General features: G+C 37.2%; 1 pseudogene; it reads right to left on the bottom strand.

The window, feature by feature from the left end:
* Positions 1 to 2,146: 2,146 nt before the first annotated feature.
* On the bottom strand, positions 2,147 to 4,373 carry LOC120550568 (annotated as a pseudogene).
* Between the last annotated feature and the right edge of the window lie 2,339 nt (positions 4,374 to 6,712).

Raw genomic sequence — 6,712 nt, 5'->3', positions numbered from 1 at the left:
GTTGAAAAGAGACTGATTAAGGTTTAACTGTGTGTTGAATATAATCCACCATAGCCTTTCATTCTGTTAAACTGTGAATGTTATATTTGATTTTACATTCCTTGTGTTAGCTTCCATGTAGCCTACCTATGTTGCGCTGAACTGGCAAATGGGTTTGATATTTCAAAAGCCTAGCTTCAGCAGCTCATTGGTGTAATAGGAAAATAACAAAAGATTCTAAAATAGCGCTAGCTAAATTGAAATAGAATTTAAAGAGTTAACTCAAGATTATAAAAACTAAATAGCAAATTTAATGGAAACTTTAATTGAAGTTGAAAGTTATTCTGCAAACCAAATAGGCTGAGTTAAACTGAAAATAAGAAGAATAGTATTTCATTTATTTTTCATCCCAAGAAAAGGGTAAAACTTGAATAGATCGCATTTAAATGCAAATATTGTCTATGTATTGTGAATTGTGTATGTAAACTGTGTTATTTGATACCATTTACTATTTCTACTCCTTTTTATATAAACAAGCCGACATTCAAAATCACTTTTTTGGTCTGGGTATTATTATTATTATTATTATTATTATTATTTAGCAACAAACTGCTCCTATGAACCAAGAGCCTGGTCCTAACTTATCTACTACTCGTAGGAAGTGCTACATGTGTTCTTATGATACTGTGAAGAAGGAAGGTATAAAGTCCTCCTGAGGATTTATGTTCTATCATTGTAGGATTCTTTGTATTAAAATATGGTAATGTATCGATTCATGAATAATAAAAGTTATAATCTTTGGTACAGTCAACTTTTTAATCTATAAGAAATAAAGTAGCACACAGTGGTGACGTCAGGTCTCCACTTTATTGAATATTCTGCTCAAGAAGAGAGTAAACATATCCAACAGGTGTTACAGTGTCACAGGAATCTGACATTTCTTCAGCTCTGTAAACAGCAGCAGGGTTTGCAACAAAACAGTGACTCCCCTGCTTCTTTTATTATTTTTTTTGCATTGGGTTGAAAAAGCAATTGTGTATCAACATTAGCTGTTTCTTTATGTATCAGCAAGTAGAATACAAAGTTAAAATAAATAGAATGATATGGGATGTACCAATGAAAGTTTAAACTGCTTACCCTAACCCTTGTGGAGCTCAGACTAGTTTAAGAAGAAGGCTGTGCATCAAATCAATATCGACTGATAAACAGAAAAATACATTTCATCAACTCTATAATCAACAACAACGTGCTTAACTTCCAACATTAAAAAATTGTGTTAACATTTATTCTCTCCTTTGAAACAGTAGGCATTAATTAAACCCAAAGTTAAGGCTAAGGTACAGACTTATCAGCACAACTAAATGATTCCTCTTTTATTCTGAAAATGTTTTTAAAAAAAAACTGCACGAAGAAGAAATGAACAAAATGCTAAATTAAACATTATGCACATTCGCTAATTTATATCCCATCATCAACATGATAATTTCAACAAAACAAGTTAATCATTTATCTTTTTCATCAGCTATGAGTTATGAGTTATATTTCAACATACTTGTGTTGACAAAAGCAATTGTGTATCAATATAAGCTCTTTCTCTTTAAGTATCAGTAGAATAAAATGTTAAAATAAAAAGAATTATCTGTGTATGTACCAACTAATGATGAGTTTAAATGACTGTGAAGCACTAACCAGTTTGAGAAGAAAGCTGTGCATCACATCAACATCAACTGATTAACAGGAAAATACATTTCTTCAACTCTATAAACATCAGCAATGTTCTTAACATCTAACATAAAAATGTGTTAACAGTGACTCTCTCCTCAAAACAGTAGTCGTTAACTGAACCCAAACTCAATCTTAAGGTACAGACTTTAAAGACAAACTTCATGATTCCTCTTGGATTCTGAAAAGACAACTATTTAAGAATAATAATACACAAAGAAGAAAAGAAAATGCTAAGTAAAACAAAAAGGCACTTAAGCTAATTTATATCCCATCACCCATCCCAGTTATATTTCAACATACAAGTGTTGACGAAGCAATTGTGTATCAATATAAGCTCTTTATCTTTAAGTATCAAGAATTACAATAGAAATGTAGTATTAAAAAGTAGAATTAAAAGGCTGCGCATCAAATCAACATGAAGATATTGACAGAAAATCACAGATACAGCCACCTATTGATTACATCATCAATGTTCCTGGTCCCTCTGGGTTTGAATGCATTGTTTAAATTTGTGAAGCATGTTCAAGATAAAATGTAAACCCATATCCATATTTACAGACCAATAATCTAACAGGTCTTTGTCATTGCTCTTATTTAACTGGATGCAGTTGCACATAGTTGGATGTATTATAAACCCCAAATCCTGGGTAAACAGGCTCAGTGAATGTGGTGCGAAAGGTGTAGAGGTGCGTCAGTGTGTTAGAGGAGACTCTGTAGAAGGACAGAGTGCCAGCAGGCCAGTCCAGATACACCCCAACTCTGCTACAGCCATCAGAGGGGAAAGGAACGTCCACCTCCTCATCATTATGCCATGCACAAAGTCTGGGATCCGATTTTGCAGGATCAGCAGATCTGCCATAAGCCCACGATATGGTATTTCCTCTAAAGTCAGCATCTAGCCTCCCTGATTTTCTCTCAATTTCATTGTACGCAACGGCAACAAAAATAGCGTCGTCAGAACTCTGACTCCATTCAAACTCCCAGTAATGTTGCTCAGATAAGCTCTCTTTGCACAACACCTGAGGCTGTGTATCAAACCTCTCTGGGTGATCAGGATATGACTGCTGTGCTCCATGTGTTGCCTTCTTGTTTCCCTCAGACAGAATGAGGTTGTTGTTTACAGTGTTTGGGTCCAGGTTGAGATCACAGGCATCTGATGGAGAGACCAAAACAAAATGTGTTACCAGTTATTCTGATGGTCAAACAGGTTTCTGGAGGAGAGTTATTAGTACAGCATGTTTTTGAAATCAAAAAAGCACATAAACAGACTTACACCAGATCAGTTGTCTTCTGTCTGTGATGTTCTCCACAGGAGGCAGTTCGTTTGACAAATCTTCACTGACTAGAATGCCGTTCTTATAATGGTAGATGGTTGCTCCTGTGTAGTTCTTGTTAGCAATGACTGCTATGAAGAAAAGGAATTGACCGTTTTTCTTCTGTGCGTTGGCAATGTTCTGGAAAGCTTTGGCTTTTTCTCTCATTTTGGTGAAAACTTCAGGTGAGTAGTACCATGGATCTTCCTTGGTACTTCCTGGGAAGTCCAAGTAATCGGCCATCACATCAAGGTCGGTATCACCCCTTTTCACAGAAGTGAAAACAAAGCACAGAGCATCTTCTACACCTGGAGCAAGAACCTGTCTGTCAAGCTTTGACTGAGTTGGGACGGTCTTTGCTGCCTCCATGGTAAGTACTAAGGATCTGATGACGTTGATTTCTCTCTCTTTACAATCCAGCCACTTGGTTAGTTTTTTCTGATTGAATGATGTGTCTCTGTCTTCAAAGTGTTGGTTCAGTGAGCTCTCATCTTCTTCACCTTCACGGATGGAGGGAAGATACTTTGCCAAGGCCTGTTGGTATTTAGTTGCATAATTACCACACACTGTTTGGAAAGTGGTCAACTCTTTATGAATCACAGGAAACTGCTCCACCACTTCATCTTCTAGAGAATCGTTGCATCTCTGTACTATTTCCCTTAATTCTTCTAGATTATCCTCGATCTTCCTAACTAGATCATGGCTGATGTCTGTCTTCAGTTCAGCAGCTTCAATGTTGAAATTCTTCAGCGGCATCAGCCAGACCGTCACTGGAACAGCATTCTCTCCTTCGTCTCCCAGTAGCTTCGGGAGTTCTACGTAGGTCTTCACTGCATCTTCAAATGTTGCAGGGTTGCTTTTAAGAATTAAGTCTCCGTGAAATTTGCAGGATAATTTCTTTATCAGGTCTTTTTCTTTTTCACTCAGCGAAATCTTAACTTCCCCATCAATATTAAATGAGGGGATCAACTTTATCACAGCGTGCATGCTGCCCTTCATTTCCTGAACACTGTCAGTATCTAACTTCTCACTGTCAAACAAAGAAAGCATTTGCCCCATAAAGGATGCCTGTGACTACATGTGTTGCTGAGCTTGCGTCACTCTGCTCTGATTGTGGAATTGCTTCTGATCTTTCAGATAGTTGGCAGATCCTCCAACTTCAATCAGTCCACCCAGGAAACTGGCCTTCAGAGAAGCATCAACATCCAGCATATTGCACTTGGATTCAGTGGAGTCAGATGCAGTCATGTCAAAGTCACTGGAGCGCTGAGAGCTTTGTTTTATCTTCCCTTGTAGAGTTTCATCATCCCACAATGTCAAACCTATAGAAATTATAAACCATCCGTCATCTGATAGAGCAGGAAAATCGTTTTAATGTAAAGTCACAGAAAAATAATAATAATCATTTAGATTTCTACATGTTGCAGCTTATTCTTCTGTCAGCAGTTCTCTAAACAGCGTCTCTATTCATTGCTTGATTCATTCTTTGACATGAATCTACTTACATTTTTTTTCAATTGCTTACACACAAAATCTTTTCGTGTCACAAGATTTTTGAAACCTCACTCAAAGTGCAAAACTACTCAGCAAATCTCCAAAACCATAAGCTATTTCTCAGCCTTTCACTCAGCTTTCAATTGCATAAAACACTTTTATCAAAACATTACACACAATTCTCTACCTAAGACACAAAAATCTAACAGGAAGTGACTTGCTATCCATTTCAAAACACAACCAATCAAAATGCTACACTTATTTACCAGGGCACACACACACTTCTCACATTTGCAAACACATTATGTCATAACTTAACACTAACCAATCATTGCTTTAGTATAGGCCTATACATAGGTCAAAGGTCAGATTACCAGTTTTGAACAATGGATGCCAACAATAGACAGAGAGCAAGAGGAGGAGGAGGGAGAGAAAGGGGACAATGAGGAGGAGGAGGAGGAGGGAAGAAGAGGAAGAAGGAGAGCCATCTCTGATGAGATCAGGGAGAGAAGCCCATCTTGAGTAGCTTTACAGTTTTTTCCAACTGCTTTACACGTGCCAAAACTATGTCTCCTTTTCTCAAAACCTACACACAAATCCCAAAACTGCACACACAAAATGCAAAATGCCTCACATCTCCTTCAAAATGAAACGCTGCATTCAAAATACCATGAACACACATTGTTCTAAATCTAAAGCTCTTTTGTCTTTCATAGGCTTATATCTACAATGTTCTAGAGAGAAAGTAATCTGCTGAAAGTGGTTGAAAAGTCCACTGTAAAAAACAATGTAATGTTACAGTAAAACAGAAAATATGTATTGGGCACAACATTACGTCTGTAAGAGTAGCCCAGTGTTGTATACAGTAGCATGAAACAAGAAAAAAAAAGTATAAACATATGTAAACCAAAGGTATCATTTTTAGAATAAAGAATATTGTGTGTGTGTGTGTTGTTTGTTTGTGTGTGTGTGTGTGTTGGAAGTGTTTGTGCGTGCTTGTGTGTGGGCGGGGGCAGAATTGTATGCACTTTGATTGATTTGTAATGCTGAAATAGTCATTAGATAGTTGCATGCAGTATGGACGCCACCTTACGTAAAGCTACTCAAGATGGGCTTTTCCCCCTCCTCTCCGCGGAGAGCCTCTTCTTCCTCTTCTCTGCTTTCTCTGTGTCTCCTGATTCTTTTGTTATTTTTCCCCTGTTGCTTCTCCCTCCTCCCTCCTCTTGCTCTCTGTCTATTGTTGGCATCCATTGTTCCAAACAGGTAATCTGACCTTTGACCTATGTATAGGCCTATACTAAAGCAATGATTGGTTAGTGTTCAGTTATGACATAATGTGTTTGCACATGTGAGGAGTGTGTGTGTGTGCCCTGGTAAATAAGTGTAGCATTTTGATTGGTTGTGTTTAGAAATGGATAGCAAGTCACTTCTTGTTAGATTTTTGTGTCTTATGTAGAGAATTGTGTTTAATGTTTTGAAAAAAGTGTTTTATGCAATTGAAAACTGAGTGAAAGGCTGAGAAATAGCTTATGGTTTTGGAGATTTGCTGTGTAGTTTTGCACCTTGAGTGAGAGGTTTCAAAAATCGTGTGACATGAAAAGATTTTGTGTGTAAGCAGTTGGAAAAAACTGTAAGGTGGCGTCCATACTGTATGCAACTATCTAATTACTATTTCAGCATTACAAATCACTTTGTTTTGCACAAAGTGCATACAATTCTGTCCCCCCCCCCCCCACACACACACCCCTCCGCCCCGACACACAGGCATGGACAAACACTCACAACACGCACACACACACACACACACACACACACACACACACACACACACACACACACACACACACATATTCTTTATTCTAAAAATGATACCTTTGGTTTACATATGTTTATACTTTTTTTTCTTGTTTCATGCTACTGTATACAACACTGGGCTACTCTTACAAACTTAATGTTGTGCCCAATACATATTTTCTGTTCTACTGTAACATTACATTGTTTTTTACAGAGCACTTTTCAACCACTTTCAGCAGATTACTTTCTCTCTAGAACATTGTAAATGTAGCTATAAACCTATGAAAGACAAAAGAGCTTTAGATTTAGAACAACAGTGTGTACATGGTATATCCATATATTTACTATTATGAAAAAAGTGTTTGCCATTTGATGCAAATGCTTAATTTTGAGATGTGTTTATGGTA

This window comes from Perca fluviatilis, chromosome 21 (genome assembly GCF_010015445.1).
Source record: "Perca fluviatilis chromosome 21, GENO_Pfluv_1.0, whole genome shotgun sequence".
Taxonomy (NCBI): domain Eukaryota; kingdom Metazoa; phylum Chordata; class Actinopteri; order Perciformes; family Percidae; genus Perca; species Perca fluviatilis.
Note: the sequence above shows the minus strand (reverse complement) of the source record. Positions and strands in the feature narration are given on the sequence as shown.